The sequence below is a fragment of the Phalacrocorax carbo genome, chromosome 3, assembly GCF_963921805.1.
Source record: "Phalacrocorax carbo chromosome 3, bPhaCar2.1, whole genome shotgun sequence".
In the NCBI taxonomy this organism is placed as follows: domain Eukaryota; kingdom Metazoa; phylum Chordata; class Aves; order Suliformes; family Phalacrocoracidae; genus Phalacrocorax; species Phalacrocorax carbo.
This window is the reverse complement of record NC_087515.1, coordinates 6,508,547-6,533,902: the sequence shown is the minus strand read 5'-3', so window position 1 is coordinate 6,533,902 and position 25,356 is coordinate 6,508,547. Positions and strand designations below refer to the sequence as shown.

Sequence of the window (25,356 nt, the reverse complement as noted above, 5' to 3'; positions counted from 1 at the left end):
CATTGTAATTTTCATGGCTGTAAAGATGCCTGGAGCACAGGGCGGACCCCCTTGGAATTAGTGGCAACTTCTTTTTTTTTTTTTTTTCATACTGAAAGGAACAAATGGTCTTTCCAGCAAGCAACCTTTGCTTCTGTTGCCATGGTCTGTCCTCCTCCCAGGAAAGCACTCGCTTTGGAAAGACTCGGCAGCCCTGCGGAGTGTGAAGGGCTGCTCACAAAAAAGACACACACACACACCCCACACCCCCCCCCACCCCCCCCGAAGTAAAAGGCAGCTGCTGGGAGTAAGAGCTAGGCTAATGTGGAGATGAAAGCATTTGTGCAGAGCAGAGGTGGAGAATATTGGCTCAGCGGAGTGGGCGGAAGTGTCCTCATGAATGAGCAGCACGATGCGGGGCTGCCTCAAACAACAAAGAGGGAAGGAGGGTGTTAGGATTTGATAGTACAGGCTTCGGAAAAAATGAGAAGCTGAGAAGAGAAGGAAATCATGGCTAATTTAAAACTGCCTTGGAGAAGCAGGTGGGAGGAAGACCTTGAACATTTTCTACACTGTGATTTGCGAGTAAGGAAATGGAAAAACAAGGGCTGGAAGACAGAGCAAGGGAGGGCTTGTCTCCTGCTCGTTCTTTGAAATGAACAATATCGACTCTTACAAAGAACATCAGGGATTTTCTCAGAAAATGCAGAGCTCCTGCAGTGAACTATCCTAAGGGAAGGGCTGAGGAAAAAGGATGAAGCCAGTGGCTCCCAGAAAAATGATGATGATATGATGAGTCAGAGACACTTTCAGTTGCCCTGAAATATTTACTTTTTGTCTGCCTGTATCCTCAAAGCCCACATCAAGAAACAAGGGCAACCCTTCTTTGACAGGTTAGAGTTATGCTATCTGGTGGTGTGCTAAAGGGATAAATAACAGCAGCCAGAGGAGCTTTATCAGCTCTTCCTGCCATTACTTGCTTTGGACCAAATTCTTATTGACTCGGTTGGGCGTGCGCTGGGGTGACCGAGCACGGAGCCTGGATACCTCTCCCCAGTGTGCCTGCATTTCCTTTTTTTGCATGCTTAACTTGACAGAGGTGACAACTCCATTATGCAAGGCGCATGTGACAGTGGCACTGTGCCCCTCTTGAAAAGTTGCCCAGGTCTGTACCTCACAATTTATACAAAGAGAGCGAGGGCCATCCAGAAAAAACAGCCACAAGCAGCCAATACAATCAGTTTCAGTATATGCTCCTCTTCTCAAAAAAACTTGAACATCTCTCCAAAATAATCAGAGCTGTTAAATAACACTTATTCTGTGTGGAGGAAGTACGGCACGATGGGACCACCGGCCCATGCCAAGGAAAACACTTGGACTTGCTTGGCGTGTAACAATGGACCAAACCGAAGGAAACTGGAGGCTGTGGTGCCTATGGGCTGTGCTGGGAGAGTGGGACCCGATGGTGGTCCTGGGGGAGGATGGGCATGCAGTGGTCATGCTGTGCATCCGGAGTGCTCGCCGGCTCACTCTCCCCGAGACGGTGTCTCCCAGCGGCCGAGCCCAATTCAGGTCACGCAAACAGAGCACTGTCACTGTGCAGCAGGTTCATGGTGATCAATCAAATAACAGTGATTTCACTGATGGAAGAATTTAGATTCTGTTTACAAGAGTCAATACATCTCTTTTTTCTTTCTCCTCTGCTATACCAAATATTACCTGCTCGTGTTTGACAAATAGTCAGTATTTTTGAAACACTGTTCATGATTCCAACACCAGTACACAATAAAGATGTAGTATTACATTTGTAAAGGCTTTAAAGCTTGGAGTACAAGGATGAACTGAAGAAATCCTTTAAGGACTGTGTCTGATAAATCCCATATTCTGCCTTTACCTTTCCTATGCAGTATTAATAAACCTGGTTTTAACCAGACTGTCTCTGTCCCACCCCGCCACATCCCACTCTCACAGGTACGTAGATCTTCAGACATCTATCCTCAGATGTCTACTCAATAGTATTAGTATTTAGCAGCCCAGACCAGATGTCAACTTAGCCCAGGGTGGGAAGGCAGGGAGGCAAGCAGCCTGCTTAGCACAGGCTGCTGGATGGAGAGTGCTGGTTGTGTAGGGCCAGATTTTATGCTCTGCTGCAACAACATGGCATTGTGGCACTCATGTAGAGACCCCTCAAAAATACATCAGGTGTCATGCAGAGGGCCAGCACATGACAAATATGCCATTTGCATACATAGGTATCAGTTTCAAAAAGAGTATTATTTGGCCTATACACTTTATATTAGCTGTGCATGCCTCGTGATGGGAGGGGAGGGCTTCAACTGTGTCAGAGGTTTTACGTGTGAAAAGAGATTTAATGAAACTCTCTAAGCTCACAGTCATTTTCTTGTACTTTCTGTGGAGCAGGAGGTGAAAAATGTAGATTTGATTAGTGTTACTGGATCTGTTCTGATAAAAGACATCTTTGTTATGTCTTTACGTCCTCACATGAGGAGATATATGTGTTTATTTTCTCTATCTGTGCACATGATCTTTCCCTCCTGTAGGTCTGTTTGCAAAGGTATTTATCCTTGATCTTCAGGTGCCCCCAGTCATCCTCAGTCTCTGGCACTGTTGTTCCTATGGCTGTGCATGGGGTAGACCTGCTGCCCCAGAGCCAGCCCCCTGTGCAGTGCAGGACTGCCGCTCCCTTCTGGGCTCCTGCATCCCACCGGCCACTCTTGTAGGCTGAGATCCCCATGTGGTGGCCTCCATGCATGCGGGACCTGTCATGGTGCTTAGCTAAGGGGGGCACTTATAGGCATGAGGTGGTCTGTGGTCTCCCCATCTGTTTGCCCCTGCTTGCAGGGAGTGGGGCAGGAATGTGATGCTGGGAGGACTGGCATTGTGCTGGGAGAGGGCTTCTCATGTCCCAGACTGGCTGCACAGGGCAAGTCCCTGATGCCTGGAGGCAGGAGCAGGACGGGAGGAATGGCTGAAACACCAAGCGCTGACAGCCTTATTTTGGTCGATGTCCCGCTGAAGTCAATGGGATATTGCTCCAGGAAAAACTGGATAAGGATCTGGGGATTTGGCAGTGGGAGAGGTTCTGTCTTCTCACTGTTTATTCCCGGAGTGGAGCCCTAACCCGCTGTTTGTGACTTCATGATCATTTCCAGAGCCTGCGCTAATGATGTCATACCCGGGGGATTCTGGCTTCAGGTGGGAAATTAACAGCAGGAGCAGATGAACTCTTTAATAAACAAAGTTCCTGTTTTCATGCAAATGTCTTTAGAAATAAGGAATGAGGGGAGTGAGAAATACAGAAATTTATGGTATAGAAGCGACGCTGTTTGGAAACAGACTTTTTATGAGTTTTCCAAGAGGCGCCAGCTGCTCTTTAATGTTTTCATTTAAGAGTTTTATGTATGAAAGCTCTAGCTTGTGTAAACAGCAAGGCTGAGAAAGTTGTAGGGACTGTTGTTAATGGTGAACCTAGCAGGCTGGGGATTTGGCTTGGAAAAGACAGCGAGTGTTGGTGTTTATTCAGAGCAGAGGTTTTTAACATGGCCGGATGACACCTCTGTTGTTCTCTGGGCTCTTCCGCCTGTCCCCCTCGCTCTCATCGCCACCCCTAAAGCTTCCTGTGTCCCTCCTTCCTCCTGAGGCCTGGGAGAAGGTGGCACAAGTGCATGGGAAACCCTCCAGCTGGGGCAGCCCCTTCTCTGCTGTGCAGCAGCTTCTTGTCTCTCAAGGAGGCCGGACCGCTTATTCCCCTGAGGAGCCAGCTCCAGGTTAGGGGGTGGCCCCATCCCTGGCAGTGGAGGAAGGGCTGGCAGGGTGTTCTTGCAGCAGCATGGCAGAAACACAGGCCAGCCCTCCCACCGCCCTCTCCACCATGCACCCTGGTACTCCATGCCCTCACCAACAGCCATCACTGATCTGGGTCTATTAATCTGCTATTTTGGGGAGTGCTTATTGTGCACTCCAATTAATGTAATTGCTTTATTTTGCTGCAGAGAGTGCTGGAGCCTGTGCCACAAATAGCTTTTTGTGTATTCTTCTGGTGGGCTCCCTTTGTTTGGCAATTAGCTCTTCAGGGGTGAAATGCGTGGCATCATATTAGAAAAAAATAAATGAAGTCCCTTTGGTAAGGCCAGCAAGCACGAAGCAGGCAGCTGCGCACCCAGCACCTCCCGAGGAGGACCTGAGCAGTGATCCTTGGTGCTTGCTGCTCTCCATCTTGCTCTCGTGTTTTTCTGCAGCAGCTTTCTCTTTGCTCATCTACAGGAATACTCTGCATCTAGCCTGCCTGTTTTGAAAAGGTGACGGCTGATGACAGCTAAGATAACAAGAGGGTGGGTTTTTTTTTTTTTTTGTCTTCATGAGAACGCCTCCGGTTCTATTAATAAAATCCTGAATCTGACTCGTCCTTCTGAGAACTCCCGGCCCCTCTTCACCCATTCAAATCTGTATTTTTAAGCTGCTGTAGGTGGATTGTCGACAATGGTTGTTATGCAAACTCCGAGTGCTGGCTTCAGGAGCTTCTTGGAAGCCTGCAATGAGTAATCTTTATGTTTCTGACAGGTCTACGAGGAGGGAGGGGGTGCAGTTTTGCTGAAGATAGGTTGACAAAATAAGTGTCAATTCATGACAAACTAACTGCCAAAAATACTCACGTCAAACACTGGAAACAATTAGCGAACAGTATAACAGAACATCTCTGAGGCTGGAGAGCACACCGAGGATAGACCCTTTTGCTAGTAAACTGATATTTTAACCTTTTTTTTTTATTTGGGTCAGGATAAATGATCAGGTCCTTTGTTCTCTGGTGTTACTTGTACTTTTGGTGGGGTTTTTTAGCCTCATATGCAGTGGCTGTACCTGAAAGATGAGATAGGTATGTTTATTTCTCCAGCTTGTTTGTGTGAAGCAAGCGCTGATCACATAAGACCTGATTAATAATGTGAGGTCATAGCGGTGTGAGATGGCCACCAAAATTTGAGGAACCCTGGTCAGTACTAACCTGGACTGCAGAGGCTTCTGAACTTGAAGCTGAAGCTGCAGTCTTGTGGTCCAGTGGTCTGTCAGTAGGCCGATACTTTTGGCAAAAATTGCTCTGAAGAAAAATTTCCCTGAATAATTGGCTGTTGATAGCTCCTTTTGTACGTGGTCCACATTGGAAGTCTAACGCGCAAGCCTTCAGATGCTGAGCTGAGCAAAACTGGCAGAGAAGAGCTTCTTGGGGAAGTGGACTCGCAACAACATGAGTACCTTTCCTGGGTCGCAGTGCATTTGGGTGGGTTGCCATGTGCAGTTTGCTGTTTAACCCAAAGCTGTCACATCCCACGCTGGCAGGAATTAGGAAGTTTGGCTTTGCAGTAGCTGTTTCCTGACTGCAATGAGCAGCTCTTGTGGCTGCAGAGCATGCCTGCAGCAGATGGGGTAAAGGAGCCAGAGCAGCCCCATGCATGGCCCTTGGCCCTTGGGCCGCTCCTGCCTCTGATGCCCAGGACAAGTCACCTAGAAGTTTGTAACAGCACCAACTGAAGTGACACAGGCTCATCTCTGTTGACTTTCCAAGGTGCCAAGCTCCTCTTATTGATAATTCATACTGCTGTCACACTCCCAGCCCTCCCCAAAGCAGACTTGTGTTTGGCAGAGGTCTTGAGGTGTCTGTCTGCAGTGTAGTTGCACAGATGTGACCCTGGGGTCAGCAGCCTCTGAAAGGCACGGTGCCAGGTGACAAATATTACCTTATATTGCTGTTCTCTGTAAAGCACATGTGTTATTATCAGCTGTCAGACCCAAGTACCCATAACAAGCCACATCTTTGCATCACACTGGTAGTCACAAGTAGGCAATACCCAGGAGTCCACCAGCTGGAAAGCCCCATCTCCGTGCACAAGCATTGCTTAGTACTACACCATAGCTCATAGATCTTCAGAAGGCGACCCAGCCTGTGAGTTGATGTTTTCTAATGCTGAGAGTCTCCATGCTCCTGCCAGTCTGCTAGTTCTGTCGCTCCCCTCTCAAGTGAGTCAACAGCCATCTGTGCATGCTGAAAACCAAATAACTTCTGCTTTAAGAAGGCTTTTTGTCATTTATAATGAATCCCTGTGCATTGCCCTATACCTAGTGATGTCCAATATGAGATCAGGAGAACAGAGCATCATCTGAAGCCACCCACAGCAGCCTGGTATCACCTTTCTGTCTCAGCTGCCATTCAGCAAGCCAGCTGAAATGAGGCAGTTTTCTCTGTGCTTGGTGCCAAATACTACTCTCACTGAAGCAGAGGGAAGTTTTGTTTTTCCCTAAATAGGAATGATTTGGCCTTTGGTGGTGCTCAACTGGAAAGAATCCAGCACTTTTCTGATCTTGTCGGAGTGGCTGAGATGGTCATAAATCAGAAGGGCTGCTCCAGAAATATTTTCCCTGGGTTTGATTCTCCATCCCACCATGCTGGTATAATGAAAAGAAAAATTAGGCCCACCACTGGTTTAATTTTACAGATAACCAGATAACTGCTCTTTTTCCAGGCAATCTTTGTGATTAATTTTTCTCACAGTCTGTTGTGTTTTTTTTTCTTTTTTTTGTTTCATAGGGCTGTTCAGGTTTTTTTACCCTCCTCTCCTCTTCCATATGGGGAAGAATAAAGTGAAGAAACAACATTTTCAGAGAAGAAAGACTTGGAAAGAGTTGCTGTTTTCTGGGAGTCTGCTACAGCTGTTAATTTGTGGAAAACCTCAGTGGAAAGTAAGCAATATGGCAGCATCGCTTTACACGAGAATTCAGCAATGGCCTTGTTCCAAACCATGGCTGATTTAGGTTTTTGGCTTGCACAGCCAAAGCTTCATGTAGTGTCATGCTTTTTTTTTTTTTATAGATAATGTTGATGCAGCTGTGGAAGGCTCTGATGTTCATTTTTTTAAACGTGGAATTGTCGTCATTCAATCAAGCTTAAGCATCGTGGAGCTGTGATGTTGTTTGTCTTTGGCTGTTAGATGTTGGCGGGCGAGCCTGAGATGGGCTGAGATGTTGTTTGGGAAAGAAGAAAAGGCTCCCTCCCTTCTTCCTTGCCTCCTTCACAGAAATGCACACAGACCCAAAATCCCATCCAAAAAGGCAGGGACTCTGAGAAAATTTGGAGCTGGACTTAAACATTGTGGGCTGGGCCCCTTGTGCCTCTCCAGAGCACACATACTCTTCTCTTCCTGTAGACTTTGTTCCTCTCCAGCATTTGTCATGCATAGTTGGTGGCATATCAAGATCTTGAGCACTGTACCGAGTGCAGGAACCTCTTTTTCTTGGATGGACATTTTGTTTGTGGAGAATACAGCATGGTGCTTAGTTGTCTGGGCAGAAATGAACATTGAGGAAAATCTCAGCTATGTGACATCAGTTAGATCAAAGATTAGTTTTCCAGTAGAAATGTCCAATTACTCAAATGTCTCTAGTAGACGAAAGAGCTTTTGACAATCTGTTTTGCTGAAAAAACTCCAATTCATTTGGCATGGATTAGATGACCTATTAGAGATTAGAAAAGGGGAAAAGGGTTTCTAATTAATGTCAGCCCAGCTGTTAGCTGGGGAAGTGTCAGTGAGTGGTAGCACAAGGCGACTCCTTCAGATATTTCTGTGATTACTGTTCATGTGTATATTGCAACGTGGACCTGTAGCTTTCTGCATAGTGCATTGCACAAGTTCCCTGTTCCCAGGTAGAGCATTAGCGTGCACTGGACCAGCTGCTGTGTCTTGGCTCTGCCTCCTTTCCCAAGACAGGCTTTTATGAATGGGTAAGCCCCATTTCTTTTTCCAGAGCTACCCTGTCACATAATGAGTGATTCACTCACCTCCTTATCTCTGGGCCATATGACTTACTCTGATTGCATCTTCCTCGCCAACTTGGCTAAGTATCTTGTTTCTTTCCCCGAGGGCAAATTAGGGCATAATCCTTAGAGTTTCCCCACAGCATCTGGAAAGAAGAGGAAAACCAGTGATGGGCCAGAAAGAGGCAGGCAGAGAAAGATGAAAGAATTTGGAGGTGGGAAGTATTCGCTCTTGGAATGAAGCTTCCTTCTGGATGGCCTAAGGCAGAGCAATTTACTCTTTTCTGCAACTTGCAGAATGGCCCAGCCCCTGCTCTTAGAGGTAAACATTTCAAAGGTGCCTGAGGGGCCCCCTATTTATATTTTTATAAGCTACTTGGTCTCCTTTGAGTCTCAGGCTGTATCCCCATTGCCAATATTGGAGCTAGCCTGAAGTGAGGTAGTGTCTTGCGGAGATACCTGAGCTAGGATGAAGAAGTTTGGCTGCTAGAAGTACTTTACCCACAGCAGTGCATTTGTCAGAGCATTATACTTGCCTGCTGCTGTACCTTATGCCATACCAAGTCCCGTTTAAAGCTGTCTCTGGCCTACACTTGGGACTGTCTGTGCAGCAAAAGCTTTTGCTGCAGTCCTGGCTTCTCTGCAGCTGCCGGCTGAGGCTCAAGCACCTAAATGCCAGAATCAGGGTAGAGCATGGTGTTTGGGAGCTGGACTCACGCCGGTGCTTTGTAAAGGTTTTTGTAGGGCTGAACCCACATTCACTATTAGCATTATTAAATGCTTTCCTGTTTTTCTCTGTCCCCTTGAACTCACACTGCAACCCTAACCAACTATCGTGTTTTGTTTTTAATGACAGAGCAAAGGTGCCAAAATATTTCAGTAGCTCCCTTAGGAACATCTGCAACTTCTTTAGCTAGTATTTTCACAGCTGGCTATAACTTTATTTTATTTTTGAATGCTAATAGTAGTGAACCTGGAATCCTGAAGGAGAACAATGGCTAATTTCCCTTGTATGAGGATTACAAAAAGCTATGCTAGCACCTTTGAATAAATGTCCAGGAACAGAGCTAAGGGCAAGTTTGTCGTTTGAGAGACAAAGATTCTAAGCTCCAGACAGAGCTTAGACTGGCCTTCAGACTTGGGATAAACTGTGTTTGGAGCCACCAGGATCAAAACATACAGACAACTCGAATGACAGAGCAGCTGCTGCTGCTGCTGCTGAGGCTCATGCTGCCCGAGCGGCAGGAGTGCCATCTGATCGCTGCCTCCAGTGCAGTTTCTGTCATCTTCAGTGAAAACAGGAAGAGTAAAATCTCACACCTCTAATGTGATACTGAGGTCTTGGAACAGGAATTAGGTCTAAGAATTTGAACTTCCACCCAGCAAAAATTCTGCAAACCTTTAATTACTGCTCTTATTTATTACCTGCTAGCTATGCTTAATTGGTCTAACAATGAAAATAAGCTGAAGGTACTGAATCATTGTATCAACGTATCACTCATCATCTTTGTGCTGCACCTCTTCACTCCCTATACTGAGCTAGCGAAGTAAGAAAAAACCAAAAAGCAAGCTGGAAAGCTTCCAATCTTATTTAACCACTAACAAATCTATTCAAACCAAAGAAGTTTTAGACTGAGCTCTCTACCCAAATGTTTTTTTTTGTCCTACTGTGGCATAGTCTTCAACTTCTGCTGGTGTGGAGTCCGTACCTTACCTGACACTGAGAACTACAGCATCAGGTACCACTTCAGAGCATGGCCCCCACCCATCCATAACATCTGCGCCCTGACCCAGGCAGCGACTAACAGGCTGCACTCGCTTTCTTGAGGGCAAAATGGGGGGGGGGGAGAGGAGGAGGCAGGTCTGCAGCCACAATTTGAACAGCTACATGTGTGGCACTTGCAGACTGAGAAGCAAAGAAACACATCAGTCTGCGTATTTCATCAGGATGTCCCATCTCATCAGTGGTGTCTTCTGCTGGCGTCACAGGCAGACTGCAAAGCAGCACTGGCTGTGTCTGCTCTTGGAGAAGTTGTACATGGTCTACCTTTTGGGGGAGCTGGAGCTACCAGGTGAAGGATGCGGGCAGTGGAGGACAGTGTCATGTGCTGCTTCCTGAAGGCGGAAGACACAGTTTCCCGAAGACATTGCTTCCCAAATGCCGTGTCTGCAGGTGGACCCATGCCAGCATGTTCAAGCACTGATTAGATCTGATTGTGAGATTTCCCACAGCTCAGGGGAAATGGTGAGGTGGGGTAGGATTCGGGGTTCCTGTTGGGGCTCATTCCTGACACAGGCGTTTATCTCTGGTGGGCTGTTATGGTGTTCTCCTGGGGGCAGAGGGTCCAATACTCCTCTCACTTGGACTGGGACCACAAGCTCGTAATTCCCTCAGATGCAGCAGGGCTTCTTTTGATGTACCTCTAAGTAGGAGGGGAATATGGCTTGTCACTTTTTTTCACATTTCCAGGGACCTGCCCCATCAAAGTCAGCTGGAGCTTTGCCATTAATTGCAACTCAAGCAGACACGTTGCTGAGTGAGATACAATCCAACAGAAATCTTTAAAACTCCCCAGATTACCTCCATTGCTGCAGTTAATTTTTTGTCCATGACACCTCTACAAAACCAGATACAACTAAAACATGCAATTCAAGAAGGCTTCGTGCCTTGACCTAAGTGCTAAGGTATTGCAAGAGCTGCCTGCCAACTACCACAGCCCCCGCTGTTACAGACAGGTAATTAGGTCACCACTTGTGAACTTTTGACACACACAGACTTATGGCCTGATAGCACAGATGCCCTCAAGCAAGCCAGGGCAATTCGCCTATCATGATGAATCTAATGAGCACTGAACTCCAAACAGTTGTTTAGAATAAGGTGGCTTCAGCCCTCTGTATTTTAATCCTACCTGAAGGCACAGAGCTTGCCTACGTGGGTGTCTTGCTGGAGGGGCCCTGAGGGAGCTGCTGTGCTGGTGCTGTACCACGCAGGGACTCCCGTTTGGGTCCCGTGCAGATGTGTGTGCAGTGCCTGCTTTGGGAGCCTCCACACGGGTGATCGGTGTGCTTTAGCACTTTAACACTACGGCAGGAGGCGTGTGTATCTCTGTGCCACAGCAAGCCCTCAGAGGCAATGCAGGACTGTGATGGAAGAGCGTGGCTGAGGACCGAGCATGGAGGTGTTGCGGTTCCAGGTGTGTGGGAGATGGGAGGTGTCCTAAAAGTGTCTCCTATCATCTTTCGTAAGTGGAAAATGGAGGGGCTGCTCAGCTCACCTTCCTCTCTCCTTGCTGTATTTGTGTATTCTGCGCATTTTTTCCTCATACTCCATCTCAAGGCACTTTCTCATCAGCTCATGCTGTTATGTCACTCTCCAGTGGGTGAACTCAGTACGACCAGGAAATGCTGAAGGAAAATGAGATGCAGCTGTGGTAACTGCATTAATAGTCCCCTTCAATGCAGTTGCTGTTGGAGAGCTCAGACCGTTACTCTGACTTTGTTCCTCCACAGAGCACACTTACATCCAAGTGTCAACCTTATCTGCCTTTCAGTTCAGCCCTCCTGCCCCTGTGGAACAGCTTGTTCAACGTGCTTGCGCCCACACCGGTCACCCTCCATAGGGATGACTCAGTCTGTAATGCAGCACATCTGGTGGGGACCACAAGGGACACTGGAATCTAAGAGGGGCTTGGATCTGCTGTTCAGTTATGCCACATCTGAGTGGTGCTTGTTTGTGTATTTTCAGAAAACCCAGATAAAAGAATATGAAAGGAGAAGAGTGAAAAAGGTTTTTCTCCATAAATTAATAGTGACCTCAAAGCTCCCGTGGTGGAAAAACTGGTGTGTGATGCAATGCCAGTAAAATAGAAGCAACTGTAACTTCACAGAAAAAACAGTGATATTCTGATTAATTGCTGTGTTTTCTGAGGTTTCAGTAAAAATGGCTGCTGATTATTTCTGAAACTTATGATGACTGTCTTAGTGCATAACCCCTTCTTAACATCAATTTGGCAAACAGAAAAGGAAATATATCATACGATATTCCGCTTGTAGGGCCAAGTTCTCTCATCTATCTGCTTGCAAAGCCTCTGTTGACTGCCTTGGGATTTCTCCTTGCAGAATGATGGCAGGACATGATCCAGACCCAATATAAATGTAACATATGAACCAGGATATCTTCAGATGGAGAAAACGTGTGTGGAATTTCCCTGCGCTATCATGTGCATGTTTTATAGGCAACTGCATTCACAGTTATTGAAAAGAAGCACAGACGTCTGTGGTTAGACATCAATGACTATTGTGGGAGGGAAAAGAGGGAAACTGGAAGGCTTAGAATTTGTGCTTGATTGGTTTAGTGAGAAATACAAGGCGAGAGAAATGAAAACAGTTTAGGATAGAACTGTAAAGGAGGGGAAATTGGCATTGCTGGCAACACTGATGAAATGTAACGTCCTTGCCAGAAGAGTATAAATAATGGGTTTCCTGATAGAAAATGTTGATGAGGCCAGTAGGGGGGAGAGTCTGAGGAAAATGTATGCATGTGGAAACTGAGTTTTATTTTGGCAGTGACTGAAAATAACCATGAAGCCTGGAGCTTGTAAACCTGGGAATCCTGAAATTAATAATTTTCAGAGTTAACTGTTGGAGAGTGACAGCCCCATGAGGACCATTTGCTTTTCAGGTCTTGCATATCCTTGACTATTTTAAGTCCTCAGACTCACTGCTGGTCACATAACATCTCATGGAGCAGCGGTTATCCGAGACAGCAGCCTTCATTTAAACAGCAGTCGTGGAGGCTGCAGGAAGTGCTGGTGGGATGTTTGGTTACTGGCTCTGCTTTGGGTAGGTTTTACATTGCACACATCTCTGCACTGCCTGATTGATGCCTTCCTTAGGTGCGTTCCATGCCACCACTATCTGTCCTGTGCTATTTTTTTCTAGTCCTCTCTCCACAGGGAGGAATGTCTACCATATAGTACTATGGTTCAGTAGAGTTTCTCGCTTAAATCTACACCATGGGACACACTCAAGCTCTGGATGTCTCTTGTCCAAAAACCTGCTCAAAGCAAGGCTAGCTTCACAGCGAGATCAGTTATTTCAGGGTCTTGCTCAGGCACATTCTGCATATCTCCAAGGATGGAGATTTCACAACTTCCCTGGGCTGTAGGCCTGCTTCATCAAGTAAGATGATCCTTCTTTATAACTTTAAATGATTGGTGCTGATCCAGGTTTTAGGCCTTTACAACAGAGGATGCTATTCATTGCCTTTGGGGCAGGTTTGGGCTGCTTGAGTAGAAGCAGATGAAGGAAGATTTTCTTGGCCTGACAGCAAACCTCAGTATTAGCCCCAAGAAACTTCATCTAAAGAGGTTTCCACAAAGGCAAGCCTCAGGCTACCTGGCAGAGAGAAAGAGGCTCCTGCAGGGAATTGTTCTGAGCACCTCTGCAAAACTCCTCCTTTGAAATGCCCTCAAGAAGTGCTGGTCTGTCTTCACGATAATGGCAGGCACACAGGAAGATTAGCTTCCTGCTTCCGATGTGCATTCTCTGTGTATGAGACTTTCTACCATTAAGCCTGAAATTCGCACCCTTTCTTCTTCATCTGCACAGAAAATGAAGGAGATGTGGAAGGTCAATGGGCAGAAAGGTGCTGCTGAAGGGCAGCGACTCAACAGCTTAGATTTATGATGATAATGCTGATGATTCACCAGCCCTTCAGCTCCTCATCCTGTGCATAGGTTGGGACTGTCCTTCAACAGACTTGGGAATTTGTTGAGATAGAGCAGTATTCGTGCTCAACCACTGTTTTTCATTGCCTGGCAGCTGGAAAGCCTCAGTCTTATGAGGGATCTTCCAGCCAAAATCCCCAACCGAGTCTGCTGCTTTTGCAGCTGGTGGCTCTCCTCTACAAATACAAATGTATGGGCGGCAACATCTCAAAACAGTCCATCAAATGCATCCACACATGACAAAGGAGAAGCAATCTGGGGATCAGTTAAAAGACTTGCTACACTGTGTCACTGATCCCCACATATTCAGACCTCGGTGGGTATCAGGGGAAATGGGTTCTAGGTGGGAATGCTCCTAAAATCCCTTCCTCAGCACCAGGAGCTGTAGTCTGAAGAGTCAAGCAGCAATAACAGTAGATAGGGAAAGAGAAAAAATTGGCAATTGTCCAGACCAAGCACAACTTCATCACTTCTTCACCACACTATGAAAAAAAATACCAGATGCTTCCCCAGCATTTTCCTTTCACATGCAAGCGTGATGCTCTACTCGGGGATGCCATGGCATCATTGGCTGAGGAGCTGTGCAGTGCAGCGATGCCGGTGGTGTGCTAGACAAGCTTCTGGCTGAGAAGACATTGCAGAGGTGTGTGCTATGTCTTCTTCCAACGTCATCTGTCCTTAATTTTTCTGGCAGATAGGGCTGGACCTCCTATCTATTCATTTTAGAGGAAAAAGATAATTGGCATGCAACAGCAAGACACTGCCACAGGGTGTTTCATTTTGCATGCGAGACTTACTCTGGTCCTTTGCTCCATGTTGGGATTCAATGTTGTAATGAAAAATCACAGGGTGCTGTCACATTATTGGAAAATGTTGTGGGTCACATGAAGCTAGTAGGGTACAGGTTACTCGTAAAAATCCGCGCATGCCTACAGGTTGCTGGGTAGCTGTTGAGCCCCTCAGACTGCCAATGCAGCAGTGTCCTCCTCAGTATGGTGCTTCCCTTCTGCTGCGCTTGTAGCCTGGCTTCCCAAGAGAGCAAGGCTTGTGGGGTCTTGCTTTGCATGTGTGTGAAAGAAAGTCCCTGACAAAGATCTTTCAACATTTGGCAGATTTCAATCAAATTTGTCAGTAGGGTGGAGATCTCAGCAACTTTATGTTCTTACAAGTTTTGTGAAAATAAACAGCCAGGTAAAGAGGAGACAAGTCCTCATTGATATTCCTACTGTGGGAAAGGCTAAAGTAGGAGCTTGTATCTCATTACAGCCTCTGGATGGGAGACACAAAGCTCCAGGGCTTCCCCTGGCTATGGAGCTATTTGTTTATTTCCCCATCCCAAGTCAAGGCGAAGCACTGCGTAGTGAGAGGTGGAGCTGTGGCTGCTTTCCCACCTGCATTAAAGACGGCAGTGCTGTAAGTGCCCCACCTAGACCTCAGTCAACAAGCGGCCTCTTTCCAGGCCCCTCTGGATCACTCCTCTGTCCACTGTGGCAAAGCCTGGTTTGTGAAGTGTGTCCATATCTCCCTGCCCGTTGCTGGCAAAGGACGTTTTTTTTTAAGAGGAGCACAAATGCTTACCCAGAGTCAACTGTCTCTGGCCTCCTGTCTGCAGAATCTCTTTTATGAAGCAAATGTTTATGCTTTCAGACTCCCTCTAGGCCTATATAATCATTCAGCACATGGCTGCAGGATAAATCTGTTCTTGCAGTTAGCAAAGGAGTAAATGCATTCTCCAAAATCCTCAACGAAACCACGAGAATTGGAGGGACACCAAACCAAAACATTCTTCTCATTTAGGCTCTTAGAGCTGCTGGGAAACTGGATATTTTGCAAAGGAACTGGCTTTTTTCCCCCCTTCACTGCTTTTTTCTTTTTTTTCCTTGAAGTCTGCAGCAATGGAATGAGTGAATTATTTCCTGGGGCAGCTGCTGTGTAACATCCAATACTTTATTCTTTGAGCTCATAAAAATAAGTGCACTGAGAAGAAGAAAGTGGCAAGTTGCTTAGTGTTCCAGAGGATTGGGCGGCTCCAGAGATTTCATGTTTGTTTTCTTGGCATGTGCTAGATATGTCCATCTTTTTTCTTTCAGCTTCTGCGGGCACCACCTGCCCCTTGTTCTTCTTCAAAAATAGATGAAGTAAATCTGAGACACAGGGCCTCAAGGGAGTGCCTGGGGAAGGAGCGGAGTAGAAAACAGTAGGAAGAGAGAGAGGCTTGTATCTCTCTTCAAAGGATGGAGATGATAGATTTAAAAAAAACCTTAAATGTCTGAACAGTTGGCGAAAACTGTCAGCCATCACGCCTTACTTGTGACACATACCTCTGCAGGCAGACTTCCATCCACAAGTTAAAGGAGCAGGCATTATATAACTTTGTGGCCTCAGTGCCTCTTACAGCCCCTTTCCTTCCCAAGCCGTGCAAGGTGTCGTGGTCCCGCAGCAATGGCCAAAGCTTAGGACAACCAACTGGCTGTGCAAAGTCGCTTTGCTCATCTTACAGGATCCCCGATGCAAGCTGTCAGGGTGGAAAATGCAGTTTCTTCCCCCTGGAAATGGAGGTCGAACAGCCACCAGCTGAGGGTCTTTGCCATGGGATCTGAACCATCCAGGCTCACCGTGAAGGGGAAATCTCACTCGCTTCTGCCAGTGAGGCAGGCTGGAGGGAAGGAGAAGGCGTAGTTAGAGGGCTGGGGAGATCAGTTAAGATGCATAGAAAAGGAAATTAAGGGCTGTGTGAATTGTGCCTCTCCGGCTCTACAGCACATCAAAGTCAGCATGGCATAAACTAGGACTTCCTTTAGTCTGAGGCATGCTTCACCACAGGTTTCCTATCATAAATGGCATTGCAATGTGCCTGTCCTGAAAAAATAGCACAGGAAAGAGCAAAGCAGTGCTTTGGGTTTGAGAAGGTTGCTTTCAAGGGGCTTACACCTAAAAGGCACCTGCTCGGAGGGGGCTGCCTGGGAGCCAGTGCCAGTGGGGTCCCTCACCATGGTGCTGCAGGGAAGCGCTGTGAGCAGGGGGCCAGCATGCAGTGCCCACCCAGGGCAGCATCCTTCACCTCTTCCCCTCCCTCTTCACAGGCAGCCGCAGCATCAGCTGAGGCAAAGCTGTGCGACTTGTGAAAGTCCACATGGCTATGCTGATTCACACTCTCCGAGGATGTGGCCTGTTCCTGCTGCCTTTCTAGCTGGTCCAGCTGTTATCCTAGGGACTTTGGACACCTATGTGCAGGAAGCAGCTACGTGCTGCAGCTGATTGCACTTCAGAGGAGCACTTGCAGTCCATATTTCTCTGTTCCTTAAAATACTGGAGTGGTCTCCACTGTTTCATACATCTAATTAAAAAAAAAAGATTCCCTCCTGCTTCGTCTTAAAGGTAGGTATGGCAAAACACATGCTTGGGATCTTCTTTTGTCAGCTGAGGAGGGAAAAAAGTATCCATGGGTCTCTTTCATCCATCCTGTGCTGGTTTAAAGGCCCCTGATACACCCTAATATCACTAGGACCTTCTTGGGTATAGAGAAATATGAGTGTGAGACCTCATCAGTATGTGGGGCAGCAGCAGGGTGTGCATTACACTGCAATTCCCATGGTGTATAATTTGTGATACAGACACCCTCCCCCCCAATATCACTGCTCCTTATCTTCCCATCTGTGAAATGAGACATCTCTTTGCCTTTGAAAAATGTTTTGAGGTACTTGGAGGAGCAGTGCTTTCTTCATTGGAAAGTATTTCTGTTTCTGGCTGACTTCTGGGTTTACTGGTGTCAAATGCTATTTAGTATTTAATATTGCCCTAGTTATCTGTGGAGGTTGGGAAGAGTGAGAAGGATATTATCTGAGGTAAAAGCAATCCTGTCTATGGCCTTCTAAGGTCATGTCTCAGAGCACGTTAAGAAAATGTACAGACAGAAACTTCCTGGCCAGTATATTTGCTTCCTTATAACAATAAATGTGAAGTGTTTTGGAGAAGGAAAATACGGAAATGACAAAAGTGATGAAATCAATAAATTAGTATCATGTTAATAAAAAATCACTTCATCCACAGAATGAACATTTACACAAACTTTAAACAGGAAAGAAAGTTGCCCGGGAGGAAACCAGTGCTGGAATTAACTGTAACCAGATGAAAAGTACCATTATCTTCCTGAACAATGTGCATGTATCTCCAGCAATAGTCCAAAGTGCTGCCACTTACTGTAATGCTAGCACACAATTGCTGGGGACTCTGCTTTGGCAAGCTATAGGCTTTTTTAATTATAAAAGGACAAATTCATATATTAAGGGAGGGGTATGCAATAAGACACACACATTTTTTAAATTAAGAAAGTCCTTTCTTCTCCTCATGTGGGAGGGACTCAAAAAGACAAACATGGAAACTTTCTGTTTCTGTGCAGAGTCCTGACAAGCTGTGTAGAGCAATCCAAAATGTCCTGGTGTCTCACCACAGGCCTGCCACTGCTTTACTGCACAACCTTGGGCAAGTCACTTACTGCCACTGTCCTTTTATCTCCTCTGCAAAAGGGATAAACTATCCTGGAACAGATGTTAGATAGTATGTTAAAAGCAGGATCCAGAACTGACCTCAACAAGAGAAGTGTCACGTTATTACAAGCAGGTGACCTTCTCCAGGTCCTTGTAATGAAGAGGAGATGAAATAATAAAAACAGGGAGACCAAAGCCTTACCAAGAACCCTGTCAGTGAATTGGCATGGGCAGCTGTCAATGGGGGCTAGTCTGGGGGTAAAGTCCATTGGCTTGGCATCCTAGTTTTGAGTCTCCCCATGCTATTCAGCCATCCTCCATGAGTAGTCCCACAGACACTGCTTCTGCTCCTGGAGTGCAGCACCACTCCAGATGCACTGGGTGGTAAGAGTCTCATCCTAAATCAATCTTCAAAACTGAGATAATATGCCAGAGACCTTTAGTGCATTCATGAAAAGTAATAGTTTTCAAATGCTTCCATAAAGTGGCACAGCTGGAGTTTGAAAAGGCATTTTATGGCTTTGTGTTTTGCTTTTTAAGTAAAGAGCAGAAAGGAATACATGCTATGTATGGATGTGTTTATAAGAGTAGGGAGATCTGGTTGTGTAGATTGAAAACCTGTGTGGAAGTGTGTGAAGCCGACCAAGTATGTCCTTGGGAATTAAAATAAAAATAACCCGTGACCTTTCCCTAATGAGCTGTGTGAAAGGTTGGTAGTGATGGCCAATAGACTGTATTTGTCATAACAGCATCTCATACGCCATTTCACAGCGGGATTCACAGCAAGAGCTCACTAGTCCTGATTTCTCCATCCATTTCCAGCATAGCATCCATTCTGTGCCGAGTTCTTTACCCACACCCATCTTCACAGCTACAAATTGCTTTATGTGGTATCTGAGTGCTCATGGTATCCCCGGACCCATTTTCTTTCAGTGTGTAGTGTATCCCCTCTGGTTTCCTTCCCCCGTCCTGCATTTCACATGGTTAGCTTGAGATTTACAGTCCCAGGGTCATAAACAGAGGTGCATGTGCCATCCAGAGCCTTCTGTACATGCAGCAGCTCACTCTGTGCTGCCAGGGGGGCTGGGGGCTGGAGCCTTAGGAAAAGTTATGTGGTTGTCCACTAGCTCACAATAGTAAGCGAACACTGCAAAGCCTCTCCTCATGTGTCTTATATACATTAGAGATGAGTATTTAACCCACTTCTACATGTCAAGCAAATCACCTCCAACATTTCAGGCCACGGTAAGTGAAGGAAATCCATGCAGTCCTTATGAGGCTAATATGCTGGCACAGCACCATTGGTAACATACTTTTTGCCTAAACTGCCAATGTGTACTTGATTTTCATTCTTGGTAATAATTTTTTCCCTCTCCTCTCCTCTCCTCTCCTCTCCTCTCCTCTCCTCTCCTCTCCTCTCCTCTCCTCTCCTCTCCTCTCCTCTCCTCTCCTCTCCTCTCCTCTCCTCTCCTCTCCTCTCCTCTCCTCTCCTCTCCTCTCCTCTCCTCTCCTCTCCTCTCCTCAGCAGTATTGTTCTGTAACTATGAGAGCAGAAATTACTGTGGGGCCTCTGGCTTCAAAGGAAATGCTTTCCTCAGTGGGGAAATGCCCTCCAGTTCCACGAAGAGCATGCATACCACACTGAAAAGCAAAACAAACACTCATCAGAGCTTCCTGCAGAAATTTGGGAACTTCGGTTCTCTTTTTTTGTGCATGTGTGTTTCTTTTTAAAGACTGATGAGGTTTAGTAGGGAGGAAAACATCCAGGGGAGGGGTTTTTGCTGTTTGCTCAGCATGCCCATGGGAGGGTGTGAGAAGAGGAAGGAAGAGCTGTCGGGCGTGAACTCGACCTGTGCCGTTGGATGTGGATCGTATGCTTGCGGTGGGAGGAGAGTGGGATGGCCGCGGCATCGCCAGCAACAGCAGCAGCTCTGCTGGCGACAGCAGTAATCAGCTGGCTTTAAGTGAGCTGTGCAAAGAAGCGTGTCGGAGGAAAGGCATCTCTTGCTACGTAAGGGGCTGTAGTCTGTGCTTGTGCCTCTTTGTTGTGCTTCTGAATGCTTATTAAGTATATTTGCACTGGTGGCACCTAAAACTCCCCGATTTGGAGAGCAGTTTCATCTTCTGCCAGGTGAGCCAGAGGCACCACGCTGCCCCGTGCAAGCTGTACATTCACCCTCGGGCTGTGGTCCTTCCCCAGCTCCCCCTGACACCCAAAATGAGAGTGTCTTGTCCTTCCTAGGGCTGGCAAGGAGGGAGCCTGTGCCTGGAGGGCCCTGCTGGGGCTGGCTCTTGCTGGCCTCCTCAGATGCTCCAGGGCCACCTGCCTCTCTGCTGGTGGGACCACAGCATGCTGTGGCAAACACAAGAAGATACCTAGTAAAGCAGAGCTTATTGGAGAATCAAAGTGAATCCATACAGAATATGTAGCTTGCCCAAAATTGCCTGAATCCCAGCCTTTGTTGTGGGAGTCTCCCTGGTGCCCTTGGAAGAGTGTCAGGCCTTGGGTTTTCAGCCTGGTGTCCACAGTTTGGTCCCTGCTGCTGCCACCAAGACCTATCTCCTTTGTGGCTGTGCACCCCCCCTGCTGTCCTCTTGGAGCTCCCTCCACGAACTAACCGTGTTTAGCCAACACGACCCAGTTGTCCCTACTCAGCCAAATCATAGGATTTCAGTGTTTAAGCAGGGACCAGGTCTAGACAGCCAGTTACTCTCTGCTCTCCTGTCTCTTAAGAATTTCAGTGCAAACGTCTTCTTTGACCTTGCATGTATAATTGTTTGCCTTCCCTATAAATAATGGATTTCTTTGTTGCTGGTTGGTGCTGATTCATTAATATTTTGTTACCTTCTTAAGTTTCAAACACACTTAGCATCTTTCCAATCTACCGGTGTACCAAAGCCTTGTTCCTTTGTATGGTTGCTAGCTCTTTTACCTCAGCTGATATTTCCAAATTTTCCGTCATGCCATCCACTTTAACTGTAGATCCTTGAGTATTTTGTGCTATCACATCACCCCAGCTTAGATTTTGTTCATGAAGAATGGGGTGATTTGCTTGTGTATTCAGACTCTGAGAATCTTCTCTTCATGTTCATCACCTTCATATCAAACCCAGGAATCTCAGTTTTGCCAGTTTAAAGGAGAAGGAAAAACACTGCAGAGAGTTGCAGAGTGGGACCAAACCTTGGGGATGTGCAGTTCAGGTAATGCAGAGTATTTTCCCAAAGCATTTAGTAGCTAAGGCCCATGGAGGGCAAACCCAAAATTAATCCAATGAGCATGTGGAGGGTAAATTCCTAGAAGGGTTGCAATAACACCGTCTCTGTTTCCCAGGCTGTAGCTGGAAGTCACAGTTCTTCAGTTTTCCCCTTTGAAAACCTTCCTGAGTCAGGTTAGAACTGCGTGTCTTGGGTAACTAACTGCTGGCAGCACACGTGTGCTTCTGGGGGCAGGAGCGGCACTGCACGAAGCTTGGTGCAACAGAACCCCAGCTTGGTTAGGGCCCCCTTGGGCACTCCTCTAATTGAGATGCTTAGTATGGGTAATTAGTACAGGCGCTAATTGTCCGTTTTTAAGATCTCATCTTTCTCACACTACAAATTGGCTGGTAGAGAGAAGAAAAGGCAAAGGAACTGTCAGTACCTCTCTGCAGACAGCTCGCTGAACTTAAGGAAATAGTCTCTGAGAAGTGCAGTAAATTTACTGTAAACTGCCTGAAGGCACTATAGCATAGTCAGCATGTTGTGAAAATGATAGCAACAAGTACCCTTTCCTCAGGCAGGACAGGAATTCACTGTGCTTGTTGAGAGGAACTATGAACCTGGCAGGGGCTACACCTCTCGGATGGGATCAAAAGGGCACAGGAAGGGCTGCCCAGAAACAGGGAGGACAAGCAGGGCACCACGCTCTCAGATCCTGCTTTAGGAGCTTAAAGAGCCCCAAATCTATAATGTTACAATGCACTTTACTAGTGCAGGGAGGGAGGTCCTAGTCCCACATTTGCTCTGAGTCCCCTGCTCCGCTCCTCTTCCTGCACCTGGAAGAGCGAGGTGACCCCTGGGAGGTGGGAATAAAAGCACCCGAGTGCTGGGGCTGTCTTTCCAGTTTGAAGGACCCAAGTGTGCTGCATGCCAAGAGCCACAGTCTGTGTGTCCAGTGGACGTTATTTGGGATGGCCTAGGCTCCCCATCCTATCTGTCCCGAGTTCCTCACTCTTGCAATGGGCAGTCCATCCCTGCCTGGCCAGGGATCACAGGGGCAGCACCGTAGCACTGGGCGAAGAAGCCAGAATTGGGTCAAAGTGGTTGATGTGGAGATCTCACTGGCCCTGCCCACCATCTAGCTGTTTACCACAGTGCATGTGATGCACCACAATGCCTGTAGCAGTTCACACCTCCTCACACCCTCTTTGCACTGCAGCGACCAGGAAACTGGCTCTTTGAGTCTGTTTGCAGTGGTGCCGGGTGTTTCTGCCATTGATGGAGGATTGCAAAACCACACAGCACTCTGCTGCTCCCCTGGGAGTTAAAAGACGCTGAATTTTTTTTCTTGGCTTCACTGGGATCAGCAGGAGACCAAGACACAGAGTATCAGGGATGCCTACCCTGCAATGCCAATGAGTTCAGGCAGCCTGTACTCATATGAGCTGCTCCTCCTGGAGGGTTTTCCAGCAGCAGGCAGCCCTTTCAGCTTCACCCCACATGCAGTCTTGTCCCAAACAGAGCCTGCGTCTGCTGTTGGCAGCTGCCTGTCCCAACAGCGCATGTCTTGCCTGGGGAAAAGGGCATGCTGAATGAGCTACTCAAGCCCACTGAGTCCTTAACCATAATTGCTAGAACAAAAATGATTTTCAAACATTTAATTTAAAACCTGTTGTATTTTTATAATCCTCTTTGACCACCCACTGCATACGTCCTAAAATGCAGCCTCTCCCTCCTTTTGCCTCCCAGTGTTTCTGTGCAGTGAGAGAAGACAAGGGAGAAGTGCAGTAGGGATGCAGCGTCTGTACTGCCCTGCCAGGGAGCTGGGACGCACCTCGGGCCGTGCCCTGGCACGGGTCTGCCCTGGTAGGGATTATGTTGGCTGGATCTCCCCGTGCCTCAGGTAGATGTGCTTCAGCAACAGGGAGGGCTGGCGCTGATTGCCAGTGGTAACCGCTAATCAGATATATCCCCATCAAGACACGGGATTTCCTCCCTCCTGAGTCTTGCTGCTTACTTGGGCTCTCCAAGGCTGTCGCTGTCTCCCTCAATGTGATCAGCCCCCATCCTGTAAACTGCCAGCTTGGAAATCCCAAAACCGACAACTGTAGAAGTGATGAATACTTGGAGCTGGTTACTGCTCACTGGATCCACATCCCTGCTCAGGTTGCTGGTGGCCAGCTGGTGGCTGGTTCCTGTGATCTCCAGGGATGCTGGGAACAGGTCATTTATTCCTGCTTCTCCTTACGCTGAGAGATCGGTGGGCTGATCCAGCGTGAGCAGTGCAACTCTCAGTTTGACATGAGCTCTGTGAGAGTGGGACTGTACACATAGCCTGCTGCCAGACGAATAGCCTGGTGTCTTGGGAAATAGTCTTCATTTTGTGTCCGCAGCTGGCTGGCTGGTCTGAAATGCTGATGTTTGCATTGTTTACAGGAGGCCCCAGCTGCAGATTTCAATTTCCCCAGATTCAGGGTATTTTGGAGCTGTGGCTTTGGTTTGGCCTCTTGTTCAGAGGCAGGGAACAGTTGTTTTAAGTGCAGAGCTGAGTTCACATGATAAATCTGCTTCCCACAGTATTGGGCAGTAACTGGATTCATCCGGTGCATTTGTATACAAAATGCCTAGATTTCAAAAGCAGTTTGTTCCATGAGCTGTGGAATTTTAAAAGCCCTATTTCTTACAAATTTGTGTCCTTTATCGTCTGCAACCCCATGGAAACAATCCCAGTTCCTCCACCATATCCCCTATGGCTTCCTCCACCACTTTGTATTTTCAGCTCCTTTCCAAGTCCCCAACTCCCTCTACCTTTCCATTGCCTTTCACCTTAGTACTGCTGTAACCTCAGCTCTTTTCCATGCCACCATGCCCTCTATCCCAATGTCCCTAGGCACCTCCCATGACTTGTTCACTTGGGAAACCTGGCTGAAGGTAAAATCAAGGCTATGCACTTTAACCAGATCAAAATTATGTTTTTACAATTTCTGCAAATGTGGTAGAGTGGCTTTTACTGTAAACTAAGCACACTTCAGAAGTCTTTGCAAAGCCAAGCACTGCCCAGACCCAGTGCTGCACCACTGCAGCAGGGGCAGAGCATTCTCTGCCATGTCCAGACCTCAGGCTGCAGTGTCAGGCTACCATCAAGCTCACCTAAACCCATGCTGCCATCACCAAAGGATGTTCCTGCCTTTTCCCTGGTTCAGCTGCCCCAGAGTGCTGTGTGAGCAGTCCTGCAGCCATGATGTGTGTCGGAGCAGTTTGCTGGTCCAGATGGAAATTAATGATTTTGTGGGGCTGGGCTGGATCTCTGGAGGGTTGATGAGCAAAGGCAATTCACCCCATAGCTTCATGAGCCCTCGGTCCAACACCAGGCATGTGGCAGGAAGGTATGAGCAGAGATGAGAGGCAGGATAGGACCATAGCTTTCAGCAGTCATGCTGTCTTAGGTCAGTGTTGGGCTGACCATGACGCTGTGTCCCAACACACCCTTCACCCTAGCAAAGCTGGGAATGACCAGCACGGGGTGCAGTAGGCTAACATGAGCTTCATGCTTGTGGGGAGGAGGAGGGGAGGTCCATCCCTTTTGGGGCTAGCGCAGGGGTGCTGTTCAGGCAGCATTAACTGCCTCCCCAGACCAGGGGAGGCCACCACACTGTAAATAAGCTACTGCATCCTATCAGACCCATGTAGTGCTGGGAGACACCAGCTCTTCTCTGTTAATACTCTCTGTTTGTTCGAGAGCAGATTCCATCAGTGCCGCTGGATGCCTCTTTCCTCTTCCAACAGAAGACACCCAAGTTAACCCAAACCCCCACAACTTCCATTAAGCAATGCTATCATATTAAAAGAAAACAAACTAGGGGAAAGAAAAGCCCGGTTCTGGCAGTTTGCATCAAGATATGAAGACAGATTTCCAGACAGTTTTGTGCGCAGGGGCTGGAGAGTGATTTGGTGTGCAAGCCAGCGCTGTCAAAGTGGGAGGCAACGGTGTCAAAACTATTGATGATGGAAGCTGTGCTCACACAAGGGAGCAAATCCTTCCTGGTACAAGTCCAGGTGCCTCAGAAATGTTCTCTGCCTATATCTCTTTCCCTCGACTTTGGACCAACTTGTTTTTTCCTTTCTGCTTCTACAAACCACA

The 25,356-nt window shown here is 47.2% G+C and overlaps 1 long non-coding RNA gene across 1 annotated transcript in view; it reads left to right on the top strand.

Moving 5' to 3' along the window:
• LOC135312812 (uncharacterized) overlaps positions 1-9,667 on the top strand; it is a 29,438-nt gene extending 19,771 nt beyond the window's left edge. The window contains exons 2-3 of the long non-coding RNA XR_010372430.1: positions 6,578-6,729; positions 6,860-9,667. This is a non-coding gene — a long non-coding RNA (uncharacterized LOC135312812). The remainder of the gene's footprint in view (positions 1-6,577; positions 6,730-6,859) is intronic.
• The last annotated feature ends 15,689 nt before the right edge of the window (positions 9,668-25,356 follow it).